The sequence below is a fragment of the Macrotis lagotis genome, chromosome X (assembly GCF_037893015.1).
Source record: "Macrotis lagotis isolate mMagLag1 chromosome X, bilby.v1.9.chrom.fasta, whole genome shotgun sequence".
NCBI lineage: Eukaryota > Metazoa > Chordata > Mammalia > Peramelemorphia > Peramelidae > Macrotis > Macrotis lagotis.
In genome coordinates this window covers 100,928,090-100,948,284 of record NC_133666.1, presented here as the reverse complement: position 1 = coordinate 100,948,284, position 20,195 = coordinate 100,928,090, and the positions used below count along the sequence as shown (strand labels likewise).

Genomic DNA, 20,195 nt, shown 5'->3' with positions numbered 1-20,195 from the left:
CTATATCCCAAATAATATGAATAATGAATCTTCTCCAGTACCATTATTTTAATTCATAAAATTCAAAGTTATAGTTATATGAAATATAGTAATTAGTCCAAGATCAATAGAACTATGTAGTATGAATTTAAATAATTGCAGCATCAGGAATTCATCATTTTTACTAATGAGGATATAGCTGCATAGATACACATGATTTTCAACCAAAATGATTTTTTTTATTTGTTTGCTTAGGAATAGGAAAAGGTAAGGGAAGTTTACATGATCAGATGAATATGAAGACAGTGGTGACTTAATCAGTCATATCAACCAAACTACCCAAGAATTATTTTTTAGAAATAGAAAAAAAGTATATCTGAAAAAACAAAAGGCAAGAATATCAAAGGAATCAATGAAAAAAGTGGATGAAGAAGATTTAAAACCATCAGATCTCAAATATGTAGCACTAAATAAAAAAAAATTTGATCAGATGAATAGATTAAGCATACAATATATAGAAATAAATGGCTAGAGTTAACATATAAACCAAAGATTCAATCTATTGGGAGATAACTTCAACAAAAAGGGAGGCAAGTTCACTTTTCAAAAGAAGAGAAAATTGGAAAGCAGTCTTTCTAAACATGGAATAGCATATCATACATGCACCAATATAAGCTCAAAATGAGTATATTACTTAAATGTAAAGAATGATATCATAAGCAATTAAGAAAGTATGGAAAAATTACCTCAGACTTACATATAAGGGAAGGCCCATGATGAAACAAGAGATAAAGAGGATGACAAGGAAATAAAATGGATAATTTTGAGTACATGAAAATTTTTTTAAAAGTTTTTTTGGGGGCAGCTAAGTGGATAGAGCAACAGCCCTGGAGTCAGGAGTACCTGAGTTCAAATTTGGCCTCAGATACTTGATAATTACCTAGCTGTGTGGCCTTGGGCAAGCCACTTAACCCCATTGCCTTTCAAAAACTAAAAAAAAATGTTTTTTTGCAACTTCTAACTATGATTGCAATGTTTTAAGCTCTCTGGTCTTTCTCTTGGAACCAACAAGAATGAAGACTCTTAATAGATTTTGGTTTGACAGAACTCATTATCCAGCAAGATCTGTCATGGGGGAATGTGGGTGTGCCCAGGGTAGAGTACAAAGACCCAGCACACAGAGTTACTTCACATCTATTCGATTGACTAAGATGACAAAAAGGAAAGAGAGATTGGAGAGATTATGGGAGGATTGGGACATTAATGCATTGCTGTTGGAGTTGTGAACTGATCCAACCCATTCTGGAGAACAATATGGAATTACGTGAATATAGCAATAAAGCTGAAAATACCCTTTGACCCAGTAATACTAACACTAGGCCAATAGAAGAAATCATAAAAAAATTAGAAAAGTCCCACAATTTCCAAAATATTCATAACAACAACTTTTGTATTGGCAAAGAATTGGAAATTTAAGGGATGCTCAACAATTTGGGAATGATTGAACAAATTATAGTATATGAATATTATGGGATACTATAGCTCTATAAGAAACCATGAACAGTCAGATTCTAGAGAAGCATGGAATGAATTACAGGATCTGATGGTGAATGAAGGAAGCAGAACCAAAAGAACTTTGCATACATTAACAACAATATTATTCAACCTTGATAGATGCAGATCCTTTCAGCACTTTGGAGAGCTAGGACAACCCTAGGAGACCTACTATGGACAATGCTATACAAATTCAGAGGAAGAAAAGCAAAACAAACAAAACAAAAAACCTAGTCTGAATGAACACAACATTCACTTTTTAAAAAATTTCTCTTGTGTTTTTCTTTTCTATCTGATAGCTTTCTTTCTTTTTTGTTTAATTTTAATTCCTCATACAGAAAATGACTAATCTGTTAACATGTTAAATAGGTGGCACAGTGGATAGAGCACCAATCCTGGAGTCAGGAGTACCTGAGTTCAAATGTGACCTCAGACACTTAATAATTACCTAGCTGTGTGGCCTTAGGCAAGTCACTTAACCCCTCTCCCCAAAAAAAGGATGTTAAATACCAATGTGTATGTACAATGTTCACCACATTGTTTGCTGCTGAGGAGAGGGGCAGTGTGAAGGGAGGGTGGAAGGAAATCGTGCAACTTAAAAATATGCATACATATGTGAATGAATGTTGAAAAACTTTCATAACTGGAAAAATACAATATCAATTAAAAAAAGGAATCAGTGGTAATCTGCTTTAATCTTTCTTTCACTTAGCTTCTGCTAATCACAGCAATTCTTACATGTCTTTTTGTTCTTAAAAATTTCTTCTGGATCAGAGTTGATTTTTTAAATGAATTCTTTCAAGTTCTGCCAAAACTTTTAGTAGGCTTCATTTTTATCCTAGCATCATTTTGTTGTTCCTGAGTGGTTAGGCATCTGATTCCAGGAGACCTGCTTTTCAGGTAAGCCATTTCTGTTTTATTTATAAGATCATCCTCTGCCAAGGTTAGAGTCCTGTCTGAGTTTATCTATTAGGTTTTCCTTTGCCTGGATTTGGAGTCCTGACTGAGTTGCCCTGAGGAATGTGGGTTTTTTATGGTTTTCCTTTTTTGTCCAGGAGGGATGTACTGGTGAACAGGATGCAGAGACCTTGTCCTTTAAGCACACTGCAAGGACTGGGGCAGTTTTCCAGAGATCCTGAGTGTCTTGGAAGCCCCTGAGCTATTTTTGCCCCACAAAGTCTCAAGAACTCTTGGGCCTGAAGGTACTGGTCTCGGGTTCCCCTTAAGATGTTGGTGGAGTGACATGTGTGATTAGTGGTGCTTATACCATGGAGTACTTTTTTTCCTGCTTCTTACACTTGCTAGGGCTGTGAGCTACCATATATCCCCATGTATAAAACGCATCCTAATTTTGGGGCCCAAAATTTGAAAAAAAGTATACATAAAGTTATTGAACTCAAGTTTTATTCATCATGAAATTCAAGGACCTCCTGCTTCTTTTGGGCAAGTCTGGTGTGTGTGTGCAGGCTTGGTCTATTCCATTTCATGAACCTGAGGCACCAGTTGTGTCCTTGGAAATCTGCCACTTTTCATCAGCAATTCTTCTTGCCTTCTGTTGAACCATCTTTGTTGGAATTCCAATGGCCTGTTACTTTTCAATCCATCTCTTCGCTTCCCTCTTTAACTCAGGCCATTTTGCTGACTTGCCTCTAATGGTCCTCTTCTGCTGAGTTGTTTTCAGTAGGGTTTCTTCTTCTCATAGCCAATCTCAGATTGCTTTCTCAGTTGGAGGAAGACCATACATGTTCAGTAGCATGATTTCCATTCACTTTTGCACTTTTAACTTGAATCCAGCACTGTATGAAACTCTTTTCTGAGTCATTTCTGGACAGAACTTGGCAAAAAGTAATCGAATATACCAGTGACAGATATGAAATAATGAGCGCAAAGACAACAAGCATGGAAAAAAGCAGTAAATGCAAATTAAAAAAATCTATAATCACCTGTATAAGATGCTTCCAGATTTTAGATTCCAAATTTTCAGTAAAGGTCTCTTGCACTTTAAGGAAAGGAACAACTTAAATTCATTTTCTAACCTCTTCCTTCTTCCCTAACTTGATGAGATAGCCCTCAACTTGCCTCTTTTTGCTGGCTATGGTTACACTCTTCCTTTCTTTTGGTACGTATGAGTATGAGGGAATTCTATCCTATGATATAAAATTCTAAAATTATGACTGGTCTTGATTGGTATGATCTATCTTAGAGCCACATTAAATAAAATAATTATTTGAGAGTCGCACCCAAAATAAAAAAATACAGTGCACTAATATAATAGTTAATTTATAGTATTATCTTATATAGGTTTAGGAAGCCCTACAAAAATTCAAGGCACTTTTAAATTCTTCGAAAGTGGGGGAACATGCAGCATCAAAATGACAGGTGAAGGTGAAAAGAGCAAAAGCAACCATAAAACAACAAAATGGGACGGCTAGGTGGCATAGTGGATAAAGCACTGGCCCTGGAGTCAGGAGCACCTGGGTTCAAATCCGGTCTCAGACACTTAATAATTACCTAGCTGTGTGGCCTTGGGCAAATCACTTAACCCCTTTGCCTTGCAAAAACCTAAAAACAAACAAACAAACAAAAAAATAAAACAACAAAATGATAACATTATAGAGATTACATAAAGACTAGTCTATGTTGTATGGACAGAACACATCCAACAAATTAATTGAAAATTCTATGCAATATGTTCCATCCAATACTACTTAAAAACACCAAAGAAAATTAATATCAACAACATTATTTATTAGTGATGGAATTAAAAAACCTAATAGGCATTCCATGCAAGTTATTATTTAATATTTTCAATTTTGAAAATTAAAACCCACAGGTAGACTGCTTAAAATTACACTGTGGGTTGCATTCAGCCTGTGGTGCCATATTTTGGACAAGCCTGATAAAAACCATAGGTATCTAATTTATAATGCTTGAGGAAATTTGTATGTATTTTTGTTGCTTTTTTTCTCCCATAAGTTCTTCTCTTTCATCCTTTCCCCTTCCCTTGCCATTTCCCTTGGCTCCTCCTAATCCACTGTCTTAGTTCAGTTTTACTTTTGCTGGTTCTCTGACCCTTCTAATGGACACACTGAAGAGATGTAAATATTCTGAATTTATCTAATTTGGTAGAACTGCATTAATTAGGCAGTCAGCATTTCAAAAACTTATGTGTAATATAAGCATCATAAATGGTATAGGCCCACTATGTGTCTCCTAGAAGTTTTTAAATGACTGAAAAAGTGGGAATGAGAGCAAAACAATGACTTTAAAAATAGAATGTGGAGTTCTTTCCTTATTAAATAGAATTTAAAAAGTTTAAACTGTAAAACTTTATATGCATTTCTGAGTATTTTGTAGATTAAAAATCATAGAGAAAAAGGCAAAGGAGTCAAAATGGAGACAGAATCTTAGCATTTTGAAGAGTGAAAATGAATGTAGCCATGTGTGCAAACTTTATTTTCCTTCACAGTCAATCAAATAATATCATGTAATATCTGGGAAATGCAGGTATAATTTTATTCTCATTTTAAGTGAAATTTAGTATTGATTACTATATCAAAGTGTTTTTAAGTCATGTTATCTGATTAGTAAAAGGAAATAAGAGAAACCTTCTCTCTGGGTTATAGTGAAAGTCATTTGGCAGAAAAATGCTATTTTTTAGTTTTTGCAAGGCAATGGGGTTAAGTGGCTTGCCCAAGGACACACAGCTAGGTAATTATTAAGTGTCTGAGACCGGATTTGAACCCAGGTACTCCTAACTCCAGGGCCAGCCACCCCATTTTGTTGTTTTATGTTTGCTTTTGTTCTTTTCACCTAAGTTCACAGTTAGACAATTATTAAGTGTCTGAGGTAGATTTGAACTCAGGTCCTCCTGAACTCAGGGCCTGTGCTCTATCCACTACGCCACCTAGCTGAATCCGCAAATGCTATTTTTAATATCCTTTTAATAAAATGTAATTAATAACTCAACAGGGTTTTTATAGGGATATTCAATGTTTTTGAAACAACGCTCTACAAAGAATTCTGGGTTCCCTTTATCAAAATTAAGCCATCTAATTTCAAATTTTTAATTGGTAAACTTAATGGGTTAAATCTATATTAAATTACCTTCTTTAAATCTATATTTGAAAGAAGATTGACAAGATTACTTGACTATTATGAAAATTGTGAAGCTGTTAACTGAGTTTGGGGGCTTATTTGAGTTTTTTAAGATTAAAGTATAAAGTAAAATTTTAAGGTCCCATAAAATGTTATTTTATAATAGGAGTCCTTTGATTAAGTATTTTTTTCTCACTTGCTGAGAAAGCTGAGCCACCTTAAAAACCTGAGCCTTCTTAAAAGAAGACTTAGACTTCCATATTTTTCTAAGGGAAGGTGAACCTTAATGATAAAAGAATGTAAAATTCACTTTTCATGAACATTTTTACCTATAAGTTAATTCATGAGATACTAATTTGATATTGAAAACAACTGTGTTCCACCTACTTTAATTTATGTGATCAGGAGACCCTGTATATTTTCATTTTTAGATTTGCTGTTTTAATTGTGTTCTGAGCCTAACTCTGGTAAATTTAAAGGAAAAACCTATTTCTTTGGGGGTAGTTCAATACATTACAAGCAGGTGAATGGATGAATTTTGCTTCATGGTCTTCCAAATTTCCATTAGACTACCCTACCCCCATGCTTTGTGGTACAGTGGATAGAGCACCAGCCCTGAGTTCAGGAGGACCTGAGTTCAAGTCTATCTCAGACACTTAATAATTGTCTAGCTGTGTGACCTTGGACCTTAAATAAATACAAATTTTTTAAAAAAGATTTTGTGGTAAACGAGAACCTGGGATTTTGAATATTCTTTTGGATGTCTAGTGTGAGGTTTCAAATGTGAATAATAAAGTCTATATTATCTATGCAAGAGAATGTGGAAATGTCTTTAAGTTGATAGAAGTTCTCTTATAAGTTTGTTCTTTGTAACTGCCTTGTGAAATAATATGTACAATTTTTTGATTATCACTAATGAAAATGTAAGTTATTTGAAGATACTGGAGTAATGGTGAAATCTCAATGCACCATCATAACACCTGCATTGCCTATTTTATTCCTTTAATTTCTTTTTCTTGCCTCAACACTATAGTTAGAATATTTAATACAATATTTAATAATAGTTGTTATAATGGACATCTTTGATAAAGAACTACTTTTAGAAAGAGATACCAATTGCCCTTTTTTCAGAAAGAATCCTTTTGTACTTTGTTTTTTTGTTTTTAGTTTTTTTAATAGGAATTAGTATTGTATTTTATCAGGTTGTTTTCTGCATCTATAATTATATGAAATTGCTGTTTTTCTTATTGAGATGCCCAATTATGCTGACAGTTTTTCTATTGTAATGTTAATGAATATACATTAAATAAAATGGTGCATAGTTTTTTTTCTCAGCTTTTAACTTCCCTGGTTTAGGTATCAAATCCACATATCTCAAAAAAAGACTCTTTGTTTATCTTGTTTTTCCATAGTAGTTTATATTGTAGTGGGATGAATTTTTCCCTAAAAAATTGGTAGAATTCACTTGCAAATCCATTTGGTCCTGGGACCTTTTATTTTAGGTAGTTCATTTATGATTTGGTCAATTTCTTTTTCTAAATTATGACTATTTAAATATTCCATTTCTTTTATTAAAATGAATAATTTACATTTTGTAAATATCCATCATATCATTTACATTGTCAGCTTGTTGCCTGGTAAATAAATGGGTTAAAAATTTCACAATGACTGCTACCATGTAATTTTTATTGATGGCACATTCACCTGGTAAATTGATTATATGTTCTGTTTAATTTCTTTTTCATTAAACCAGTTTAATTTATTTATTCTGAATTTTTTTAAACTTTCAGTCGTTTTAATCTTTCCTTTGATTTTTAGGAATTCTCATTTTGACTTTTAATTGGTAACTTTTGATTTGATCTTTTTCTTTTTTTAAATTTGGATGTTCTTCTTTCTTTTACTGAAATATACATTTAGAGCTTTCTATTCCTATTCAGTTTTCTTCAATCTATTATATCTGTCATTGCTGATATTCTAATCATTTCTTTTACTTCTTATTTATTTTATTGTTAGGTTTGTCTGTTTCTGAAAGAAGTTGAAATTCCCTACTAGTATAAGTTTGTAATCTGTCTCCTTTAACTTTAAAAATCTGGTTACTATACCATTTGATGCATGTATATTTAGAAATGACTTTACCTCTGTCTATGGTGGTTTTTAACTAGATATATAGATTTCTTTTTTATCAATTTTTATTAACTTAACTTAATTTTAATCATTAAGAAATCATGATTTCTACTGCAGCATTTTTTCTTTCAGCTAATGCATACTAAATTCTACTCCAGCCTCTTATTTTAACTTTTTTATATGTATGTCAAGCATGGATCCTGTAAATGACTATTGGAATCTAGTTTTTCAGCCTTTTTCCTATCTCTTTCAATTTTATGGGTGAGTTTATCCCATTTACATTCAGTTATGGTATATGATCCTGGAGAGATGGGTTGAACACTAACATAATGTTCTCAATAAACCTTTATTATTCAATGCTGAAGTCTCTGATTGTTTATTTCAACTTGAAGTAACCCTGTCAAATAAATTATCAACTTAAGAAGTTTTGAATCCCATTAGACTCTTTTCCTGTGGCAAAGTTCTTTGTCTTGACTCTATTCCAACTGAGATTTAAAAGGTATGTGAACAGGACTTTATTCTAAGTACAGATTCTTCTGTTTTGCTTAAGTACCAACCTTATTCCTTGTATCTTGAACATCTAAATTTTTCTATTGTACCTATGATTTTATTGGTATAAGAATATTTAATTGTGATAAAGTTCACCCAACTGACCAATATGTGAATACATACTAGGCATCTGATATTTAGTATACTGTTTTGATTGCTAGAAGAATTGAATTCCATTCTATTTTAGCTATGTGACCTAGGACAATTCAGTTAATCTCTTTGGGTTTTAGTTTCCACACTTACAAGCATAATAATACTTACTTCAATGATTTGTTGTGTTGTGATGTATATATAAGTGTGCATATTGTGCATATAAATATATATGCTCATATTTATGCATATATGTATGCATTTAGGTGTACTGCACAGACATGCATGTAAGTATATGTTTACACATGTGAACATATGGACATACATCATATGCATTAATATTAAAAGTCCTTTGTAAATGCTAGTAATTATTGTTCATGTGTAAGGAAGTTATTTTTTCCTTTCAGGTACTCAAGCTTTTAGTAAAAATCCATGAAGGCATTTGCCTCTCAGAATTCCATTGAAATTATAATTTTTTTCACTGACTAATCTGGTGTCAGACAAATTCTTATTATTCATAGCAATAATCAACTATTCCATACAAAGATTATATATGTCTAGTAGTGAATAAGTATATTTGCCTTCAGATATTCAAGAGTTTTACTGGATGGAAACAGGAAACTAATTTATCTGTCTTGTGATTTGACACTTGAAGTCAAATTTAGAAATACAGTTTTTGTGGGTTTGTTGATCCTTTTTTTTAAGCTACTCATGCAGTTGAGGCCAGTTGACACCAAAATCTTTTAGGTTAAAAAGAAAAAATTCAATAAGTTGTTGTTATGTAAGTTGCTGAAGTTATTATTCTAACTCAACCTGGGGGGAAAAACAGATTTCTGAAGAAAATTAATTTTTTAAAATCCTTTACATTAGTCTCTCTACAGGTAAAGATATTTGAGAAGATTTTAAATGAATAAATAAATGAATATAAATATGAAAAGAAATGAAACAGAGGGGGCAGCTAGATGGCACAGTGGCTAGAGCACTGGTCCTGGAGTCAGGAGAACCTGAGTTCAAACCAGCCCTTAGATTGATAATAATTGCTTAGATGTGTGACCTTGGGCAAGTCACTTAACCCCATTGCTTTTAATAAAATTTAAGAACAATAAAGAAATGAAATGCAAAGATAAGAGAATGTCATCACTTTCTAATGGTTTATCATCTTTTTTTCATTTTTTTGTATTATTTTAGTCATATCCAATGCTTTGTAACTACTTTTTCAATTTTCTTGGCAAAGATGTGGGAGTTGCATCCATTTCATTTTACAGATGAAGAAACAAAGAACATAGAGTTAAGTGCCTTTTCTAGGATTACATTAGTCTGAGTCCAAGACTAGTGTTATAGTCACTGAACCATCTGGTGACCCCTCATTTATCTTTTCAAAATTCACTATTAATAATTTATCATGGTGGAAATAAGGTCATGTGTGCTAAGGTACTGCTATAATCCCTGCTCCTAGAAAAGTTAGTATATCTCTTGAAGTAGGGAATTCTGAGCTGCAGTGTGATAAGCCAATTTTTCAAAAATTTGAAATTAGCATAGACAACTCCCAGGGACAGAGGATAAAGAAGGAACTTCTGAAGGAGAGAAACATGATAGATCAGAAACTAGAGTAGTTTAAAGATCCATTGCCAATCAGAAAGCAACTGAGTCTATGAGTAGTCTCTGTCTTTCAATATGAGCAAGATAGAGATGTTCTAAACAGAGGACCAAGGGGGCAGAGTTAAGAAAGAACTTAGCAGACTTCTTCCAAATTCATCTTCCAACAACTATCAAATGATGCCACAAAATGAAATCTGGGGAATCAGGACCAACAAATAATTTTTCCAGTATTAACAAATTAGAAGTTCATCAAGAAAGGTCTGTCTCACTTGGATAAAAGGGGAAAGTAGTCAAGAGCTGGCAAATCTGGGCAAGCCAGCAGAGAAGTTTTATATACTTGGCAGAGCATATCAGTATCTAGGTACCACACTTATGACACAGCAGGTCGTATGAATGGCGCAGCACCCAGAGGAGATGAAAGTTGAAACATTGTCCTCTTACCCTAAAAGAGAGTTCAATTTTAAAAGTCATGAAATAGGCTATAAAAAAAAGTCATGAAACAGGCTAAAAAAGAAGAACCTGACCATAGAAAGCTGCTATGGTTACAGGGAAAATCACACAAACTCAGAAAAGGACAACAATATCAAAATGCCTACTATTGAAAGCCTCAAAATAAAAAAAATGAATTCATCTGAAGTCAAAAGAGAAATCCTAGAAGATCTCAAAAAATTTTATCCAGTAGGGGAGGTAGAAGAAAAAATTAAGAAAAGAAATGAGAGTGGAATAGGAGACTCATGAAAGAGTCAATCTGCTGGTAAAGGAACAAAAACAATGAGAAAAAAGGTACAAATTCCTTTGATAATAACATCTCAAAAAGCAGAACTGGCCAAATGGGGAGAAAAGACTCAAAAAAATCACTGTCAAAGGCAATCCCATAACAGGTAGAATTGGCCAAATGGGAAAAAAGTTACAAAAGTTCAATGAAGATGAAAATATCTTAAATATTAGAATTGGGCAAGTGGCAACTGAAGACTCCAGGAACCATCAAGAAACCATAAAAACAAAAAAAACTAGAGTTTAAAATAATTAAAAATGGGTAATATCACATGGATGAAAATATCTTAAAAATAGGTCTGAGGTAATTAAGAATTATTGAATTATCTGCAAGTCATGACAAAAATATAGAGACTAGATATAATTCAAGAATTTATCAAAGAAAACTTGCCTAATATTTTGGAACCAGAGTGTAAAATAAAAATCAAAAACTCCACTGATAACCTGAACAAAGAACCCAAAATGAAAATTCCCAGCAATATGCCAGTCAAATTCCTGATATCTCATGTCAAGAAGTAAATATTACAAGCAGGTAATATGAAACAATTCAAATATTGTGGAGCTACAAACTGAATTACTCAGGGTATAGCAACTTCTACAATAAAGGAATAGAAAGCAGAAAGCTTAGGCTATAATATTCTGGAAGGCAACGGAATTATGATTACAACCAAAATTTGGTACCCAGTGACAATGAATATAATCTTTTAGGGGGAAAAATGGAAATTCAGTGAGATGGAAGACTTTAAAACATGTCTAATAAAAAAACTAGAAGTTGAACAGAAAATTTTATTTTCAAAATAAGACTCAAGAGAAATATAAAAAGTTCAACAGAAAAGAGAATTAATAAGGATAAATTATTTATATCTCTACATGGGAAATCGATACTTGGAACTCCTGAGAACTTTATAATTATTTAGGCAGTGACAAGGTATATTGAAAGATAAAAGGTGCTGCAATAGGTTGATTTTGATGGAATGATAGGCTTAAAAAAAGCTTCCAGAATTTTTACTGAAACAATTTTTAATGATGTCTCTAAAAATACTTGAAAAAACAGTGATTTAAGTTTTCAACTCAAGATACCTTGGAGGAACTTTAGAAAAGAATCTCTCTCATAGGGACAAAAAGGTGCATAGTTCATTGTAGCCCAGTAGGAGAACTGGGAAGCCAGCAAATCTTTTAGCCATAGCACAGTTTGGGTCCCTGTTCAGCAGACAAGATTTTCAGCAGGCCAATAGTGAGGGTACTAATCCTAGCTTGGAGAATAAGATTCAGGCCCCAGAATGCTGGTCTGCTTTTGGGCTAATCTGGGATAGAGAGTCAACTGCAAGCACTTAAAAAGCCACTGTGATAAGCCATGGACACCACCAGACCTTAGCAAAAATAGTTTGGAACTATTCATACTGTGCCCCAGTAGTAGAACTCAACTAACAAAATGAGACAAAAAAAAAAAGCACTAACCATAGAAAGCTACTATTCTGATGGGGTGATAAAAATATCATCTCAGATGAGGAAAGCAATGACAAAATATCTATATATGAAAATATCTATATGTGAAGATTCAAAGAGGTCTATGAATCCAATCCAAAAAGACTTCTTGGAAAAACTCAAAAAAACTTAAAAAAAAGAATAGAAGAAGAACAAGAAAATATGAGAAAAGAAATGAGTCATGTAGGAGAATTATTGATAACTGACTGAAGAAAACAATACCTTAAAAATAAAATTGATCATCAATGAAAAGGAAAACAACCATTATAAAAATATAATGAACTTGAAAGGGAAAGATAAATGATAACTAAAGCAAATATAACCCTAAAAATTGGAATTGGAGAAATGGAAACTAATGACTCTATGAGATATTAAATCTAGCAAAACCAAAAGACTTTTAAAAATGACCAACTTGGAAAATAGATGTGGAAGAGACAATTTATGAATTCTTGGTCTATCTGAAAGCTAAAATAAAAAATTATCATGAAAAACTTCCCTAATATCCTACAACAAGATTAATAGTCTTTGAAAGAATCCATGAATTAGCCCCAGAAAGAGATTTCAAAACAGAAACTCTAAGGAATATTGTAGCCAAATTTCAGAATTCTAAACTAAAGGAGAAAATATTGTGAGCAATCAAAATAAGAAAATTAAATTCCTGGCAGCTCATTCAGGATTATACTGAATGCGTCAGCTTCAACATTAAAGGATCAATTTTTCTGGAATATGAATCCAGAGGGAAAAGATCTCAGTCTGAAAATAAGAATCAATTACAACTTCAACATATCCTTTCAAGGAAAAAACAAAATTTCAATGAAATAAAGGACTTTCAAACTTAACAAATAGAAAACCCAGAATGAATAGAAAATCCTGAAAAGTGTTGTTGAAAAGAAACAGAGAGATACATACAAAGTAAGGGTAAAAAGTTGGAGTAAAAGTAACACAGTGATAAAGCACTGACCTTGAAGTCAGAAGGAGAGTTCAAATCTGACCTCAGACAATGGTCACTTACTAGTTGTGTGACTTTGGGTAAGTCTCTTAACTAGGATTTCCTCACATCCAGGGCCATCTCCAGTCATCCTGATTCATATCTGTCTGCTGGACCCATATGGCTCTGGAAGAGAAAGTAAGGTGGGTGGCTTAGTTAATTCCTTCCTCACTCAAATCCAGTTAAAATTCTCTGATGTCATGGTCTTCTTTGATCACAAAGGACAAATGCTATTATGTCTTGTCATGCCAAAAGGCTAGAGTAAAATATATTACACTTCACCTGAAGCCCCCCCCAAAAAAAAGCAGGGCTAACAATTTTGATCATAGATAAGGCAAAAAGCAAAAATGGATCTAAATAAAATGAATATATAGGTAATGAAGCAATATTAATATTGAAAGATATATTCACTAAGTGGTATAACATTTAACTTCATAGAAGAGAAGCTAAATAAGTTACAGGAAGGCATAACCAGCAAAACTTTATTACTAGGAGACCTCAACCTTCTCTCAAAATAAGATAAATCTAGCTACAAAATAAACGAGGGAAGTTAAGAAGGTGAATAAAATTTTAGAAAAGTTACATGACCTGGAGAAAAGTGAATGGGGATAAAGGAATATGCCTAAACAAAAACTGACATTAGGTCATTAAAAATCTCATGATCAATTGCAGAAAAGCAGAAATTTCAAATGCATCCTTCTTAGATCATGATGCAATATGATAATCGGCCATGGAAAGATAAAAAAATGTTGACTACATTGAATAAAAATGTTTTATACAAATAAAACCAATGCAACCAAGATTAGAAGAGATGCAGAATTTCAGTTAGTACATCTGATAAAGGTCTCATTTGTAAAATGTATGAAGAACTAAGTCACATTTAGAGGAATATAAGTCATTTCCCAATTGATCAGTGAACAAAGGACATGAAAAGGCAGTTTTCAGATGAAGAAATTAAACTACCTAAAGTCATACAAAAAAAATTTCCCAAAGCATTATTGATTAGAGAAATGCAGACTGAAATAATTTTGAGATACGATTTCATACCTACCAAATTAGCTAAAAAAGGAAACTGGAAAAACTGGGATACTAATGCACCATTGGTAGATTATGGAGAACAAGATGAAACTATGAACAAAAGACAATAAAACTTTGATCCAGAAATTATACTACACAACACTATATCCTAAAGAGTTCACAATATAAGAAAAATACCTTCATGTATAAAAACATTTATAGTAGTTTTGGGGGGTTTTGTAGGTTTTTGCTAGGCAATGGGGTAAAGTGGCTTGCCCAAGGCCTCACAGCTAGATAATTATTAAGTGTCTGAGACTGGATTTGAACCCAGGTACTCCTGACTCCAGGGCCTGTGCTTTATCCACTGAGCCACCTAGCCACCCATATATAGTAGTTTTTATATATTTATAAAGATCAATTTTGTTGATGTTAAATTTAAAAGATTTTGTACAAAAAACAATCATTGCAGCCCAGATTAGAAGGAAAATAAGCTAGGGATAATTTTATAACAAGTGTCTCTGATTGTTAGGAACCCTTCTGTAGGGGAGCATTGTGAATTATCTTCACCTGGTGTCCTTGAACACTAATCTTATTTTACTAAGTGCCATGGGAGTGGGAATGGATTAGAGACTGGAAAGCTATTTAAGCACTTGTATTCTGGTAAATAAATGGAAAACTTGGAGATCTTGCATTTCTTGTCTTGTCTCCTGCCCCTCCAATATTCACCTGGGGAAGATTGAAGGAATCCTTTGAGTAGGACTCAAGGAATAAGAGAAAAGAAAAGGGACTCAACATATGGTGTTCAAACTGGGACTAAGAATTTATTGCTCAAATATACAGAGAATGAAGTTAAATTATAGGAATGCGCATTATTTCTTGGGTAATAAGAAGTCAAAAAATAGAAAAAGGAATGTTCAGATGAAGAAATCAAAGTTATCTATAGTCAAATGAAGCGATTGCTCTTAATAATTATTGACTTAAAAAATTCAAAATAAAACAACTCTGAAGTACTACTCATACATATCAGATTAGCTAATATATCTGAAAAGGTAAAAAGACATATTTTGAAAGGGGTGGGGAAAAAATGGGACACTAATACACTATGGATAGAGTTGTGAACTAGTTCAACCATTCTGGAGATCATTTTGGATATATGCCCAAAAGTCTATAAAAGTGTGCATACCCTTTGACTCAACAATACCATTACTAGAGCAGTGCCTCAAAGAGATTTTTTAAAAGGAGGGATGGGGAAGAGAGACCTCTTTGTGCAAAAATTTTTAAAGTATTCTTGTGCTGGAAAATTTTATGCTGGAAATAGAAGAGATGTCCATCAACTGAGGAATGATTGAACTACTTTTGGCATGTTATTGCAATGGAATATCATTGTACTATTAGAAATGAAAAGTGGGTGTATGTCAAGAAAAGCTTAGAAAGTCTTCTATGAACTGATGCTGAGTGATGTGAGCAGAGCTAGAAGAACATTATACAACGTAGCAGCAATATTGAATGGTATTCAGCTGTGAATGACTTTCTATTCTCCAATAATCTTAGACAGTTCCAATAGCCTTGTAATGAAAAATACTATCCACCTACACAGAAAGAACTGATGGCATCCAAATTCAAATCAAAACATACCATCTTTCACTTTTTTATTTCTTTGTGGTTTTTTTGGGTCTGTTTCTCCATATGAAAATATATATTTTACATGATTATGCAAAACGATTATATCTGACATATCTATCACATTGCTTGTTATTTCAGAAAATAGATAAGGATAGTATCTGGAAATTAGAAATTTTTGAATGAATGCAAAATTGCTTTTGCATGTAATTGGAAAAATATAGTTGGATAATAAAATTAGGAAATGGTTTTTTGGGGAAAACAATGAAAAATATAAACAATTGTTTAACTTTATTAAAAAATAATGAAGTGTATCTCTGATAGTGACTTAATTGTGATGTAAGATAGCTTAACAGTATACCAAAAAGACGCTTCCTATTACTGTGATCCTCTTCCTCACTATTTCTGACTGAACTGCAGCAACAGTGGGGGAAAAGAAGTATTGGTTTGGGTCGGTGCAGGTATGGGGAAGGAAGACAATAAGCATTTTTATAGTACCTTGCTTTTTTTTGTAAAAGAAATATTTTGTTTATAATTTTTCCCCTGATCTTGCTTCCCTCCCTTCCACCACCCCCCCCCCCCACAGAGAATGAAGTCTGTTAGGCTTTAGATTGTTTCCATGATATACATTGATCTAAGCTGAATGTGATGAGAAAGAAATAATGTCTTTAAGGAAGAAAACTAAAGTATAAGAGATAGCAGAATTATATAATAAGATAAACAATTTATTTTTAATTAAAGGTAATAGTTGGCCTCAGAAGTAGTAAGCAAAGAGACCTCCAGCCAAGATGAAAGAGAGAAGACAGGCACTGTGTTACATGCTCCTGGTTCCCTCAAAAATAACATGAAAGAAGCCTCTTAACAGAAATTCTATTGACAAAACCCAGAAAAAGAAACTAGGAGAAGAGCACATACCAAGAAGGTCTGTCTCAGAGGGACTGGAAACTGGGAAAAGAGAGAAGGTGGTGAACACAGGGATAGCAGTGGGGTGAAACCAGAGGACCCACCTTAGTTGCAAACACTTTGGTGAGTAATGGTCCAAGGAACAAATTTACCAGGGACACAGGAACTCTGGTGAGCATCAAGAGGGTGAGTTCCAGCACAGAGAGTTGCTGAGTACTCCTGGAAAACAACCAACTATGCACAGGAACTGAGCTCCATACTATCTGTGGAGCATTCTTCCCAGAAAGAATGGCTGCCCCTCAACCCCCTTAGGCTCAGGTGTGGGCAGAAGAGTTCAATGAGGTGAAAGAGGGATTAACTACCTCCCCCAGGGCCAAGACCCTTGTTAAAGGACAATTCAGACCCTGCTGGCTCTACTCACTCCCTCCTCAGCCCCTACAGCACTAAGGAAATGGCTTCAAACACTCCAGAGAGAGCAACCAGCGCCTTCAACTGGTTGGCCCTTGGAATTACTAAACCAAGTTAATTAATTATACTATTTTCCTAATATTGAACCAACCCTGGATTCCTGGGATAAATCCTACCTGGTCATAATGCATCATCCTACACATAACTACTTGTAATTGTTTTGCTCAAATTTTATTTAATAATTTTGCAGCTATTTTCATCAGGAAGATGGGTCTATAATTTTCTTTCTCTCTTTTAATTCTTCCTGGTTTAAGTATCACCACCATATTGTTGTCACAGAAAGAATTAGGCAGAGGTCCGTCTTCCCTTATTTTTCCAAATAGTTTATATAGAATTGGAACCCATTATTCCTTAAATGTTTGGTAGAATTACTTGTGAATCCATCTGGTCCTGGAGATTTTTCTTAGGGAGTTCAATAATGGCTTGGTGAATTTGTTTTTCTAAGATAGGATTATTTAGGTATTTAATTTCCTCATCATTATACCAGGGCAACATATTTTTGTAAATATTCATTCATATCACTTAAATTTTTAATTGAGTTTCTCGTAAGCAGCAAATTGTAGGATTCTGGTTTTTCATCCACTCTGTTATTCACTTTTATTTTAAGGGAGAGTTCATCCCATTTACATTCAAAGTTATAATTACTAACTCTATTGCCCTCCATGATATCTTCCCTTTGTTTGTATTTTCTCCCTTTTAAACTTTATCCATATTTCCCAGTATTTTTTTTCTGAATACCACCACCTTCAGTGTCTTCCCATTTGTATCTAATCTTTCTTTTCTTCCCCTTTCCTCTTGCCCCTTCTTCCTTCCCTTCTTTCTGTTAGTTCCCCTTTTCTTCCCCCTCCCATTTTCCCCTTTTAATACTTGAAAGATAAGATGAATTTCTTAACTGAATGTATGTATGTTAACTTTAAGGCAAATCTGATGACAGTAAAATTCAGGTAGTTCTCACCTCCTCCCTTCTTCCCCTCTATTGCAATAGGTCCTTTGTACCTCTTAATGTAATGCAATTTTCCCCATTCAATCTCCTTCTTCCTGTCTCCATATTGTTCCCCTCCCCTGCTTTTTAAGGAGGTATTGTTTTAAAATCATTCTATCTGAGTCACAGAAATGTCATGAGTGTCCATCATTTCTAGCTAAGTATATTCTCTCTAAAAGAGTTACAGTCCTTGAGAGTTATTAGAGTCTTTCTCCTGGGGGGATATAGCCAGTTTCATCTTACTGGATAGAAGTTTTTTTCTTTACTTTTTTTTTATTTTACCTTTTCATGTGTCTTTTGAGTCTCCCATTTGATTTCCAAATATTCTATTAAACTCTGGGGTTTGCATCAGGAAATGTTGGAAGTCTCCCATTTCATTATTTATGTATCATTTCCTCTGGAAGAGAAGCCTCAATTCTGTTGGACAGTGGATATTTGCCTGCATTTCAAGCTTGCTTTTTCCTCAGAATATCTGATTCCAGGCCCTTTGAGCCCTCAATGTTGATGCAGCCAGGTCTTGCATAACCCTTACTGTGACTCCTTGGTATTCAAATTGTTTCTTTCTGGCTGCTTGCAGGATTTTCTCTTTTATTTGATAGTTTTGGAATTTGACCACAATATTCCTTGGTGGTTATCATTTTAGGATCCCTTTCTGGAGGAGATGAATATATTCTTTCAATTCTTGTCCTCTGGTTCCATGATATCAGGACAGTTTTCCATCACTAAATCCTTCAATATTATGTCCATGCTTTTTTTTCTCTTCAATGTTTTCAAGAATACAAATAATTCTTAGGTTGTCTCTTCTTGATCTATTCCTGAGGTCAGTGATTTTGCTGATGAGAAATTTTACATTTTCTTCTATTATTTTGATCTTTTGGTTTTCTTTAAAAGAATCTTGTTTCATGAAGTCATTAGTTTCCACAGATTTCATTCTTTTTTTAGAGAAGAATTGTCTTAATTTCCTTTTTTACAACTTCTTTTCCAATTGGTTAATTCTATTTTTGAAGGAGTTTTTCCATTTGCCCAAATGCAGTTTTGAATGAATTATTTTCTTTTTTGCATTTGCCCAATTGAAGATCTGAAAGAATTATTCTCATTTTGTATTTCTTCAATTGTATTTTCCCAGGATTTGGTTTTTTGCATGTTGTTGTTGTTGTTGTTGCATGATATTAATTTTCTCTTGTAAGGTGTTAATTTTCTTTTGAGTTTCTCTTTCCCATTTTTTCCAATTGATTTTTAAATTCCTTCCTGATTTCTTCAAGGAAGTCTTTCTGGGCTGGACACAAATTCATATTTTCCTCCAATGTTCTAGATCTCTCTGGGTTAGGAGCTATGTCTTAAAAGTAATTCTTAATGCCCCCCCTTGCTGGCCTTTCTTCATTTTCCTAGGATCTTGTGTTGCAGGAAGCATTGGCTCTCAGAGGTTTGCTTTTGCAAACCCTAGAGGCTTTGTTCCCTTGGCTTAGTAACTCCAAGTGCCATTGCCTGTAGGAGGGCTTTCTCTGGAGTATTTAAGGTCCTCTCCCTAGGCCTGGAGGGGGTGAGGTGGGGCAGCAGGGTATGAATTACTCTTGAACAATGTGGGCTGGGCCCTGGGTCAGGTAGTTAATTTCCCTTTCAGCTGAGGAAACTCTGCTGCCCACACCTGAGCCTGAGGGCTGTTATTGTTTGTTCTAGGAAGAAGGCTCTGCTAAAAGTATGGTTCTCAGGGCCCCAGAGTCCAGAGGATTTATGTCCAGCTGTGCTCTGCAATTCTGTGCTGGAACTTCTCTGCCAGCCTGGTTGGGACTCACCAGACGTCTGCTTCCCCAGCCAAAGATTCCATGGCTAAATTTGGTCCTCGGACCTACCACTCACCAAAGCCTCCACAGTCAAGGCTGGTCCTCTGGCTTCTCCCTCTCCCTTCAGTGGTTCTCTGCTCTCTGCTCCCAGTTCACTCATGGTCCCTTGAGACAAATGTTTTGG

The 20,195-nt window shown here is 34.1% G+C and overlaps 1 long non-coding RNA gene across 2 annotated transcripts in view; it reads right to left on the bottom strand.

The window, feature by feature from the left end:
- Positions 1 to 20,195, bottom strand: part of LOC141497624 (uncharacterized) — a 179,626-nt gene that overhangs the window by 38,963 nt on the left and 120,468 nt on the right. The window contains exon 2 of one of the 2 annotated variants that reach the window (XR_012471387.1): positions 13,214 to 13,366. This is a non-coding gene — a long non-coding RNA (uncharacterized LOC141497624). The remainder of the gene's footprint in view (positions 1 to 13,213; positions 13,367 to 20,195) is intronic. The other variant, XR_012471386.1, reaches the window with a different exon arrangement.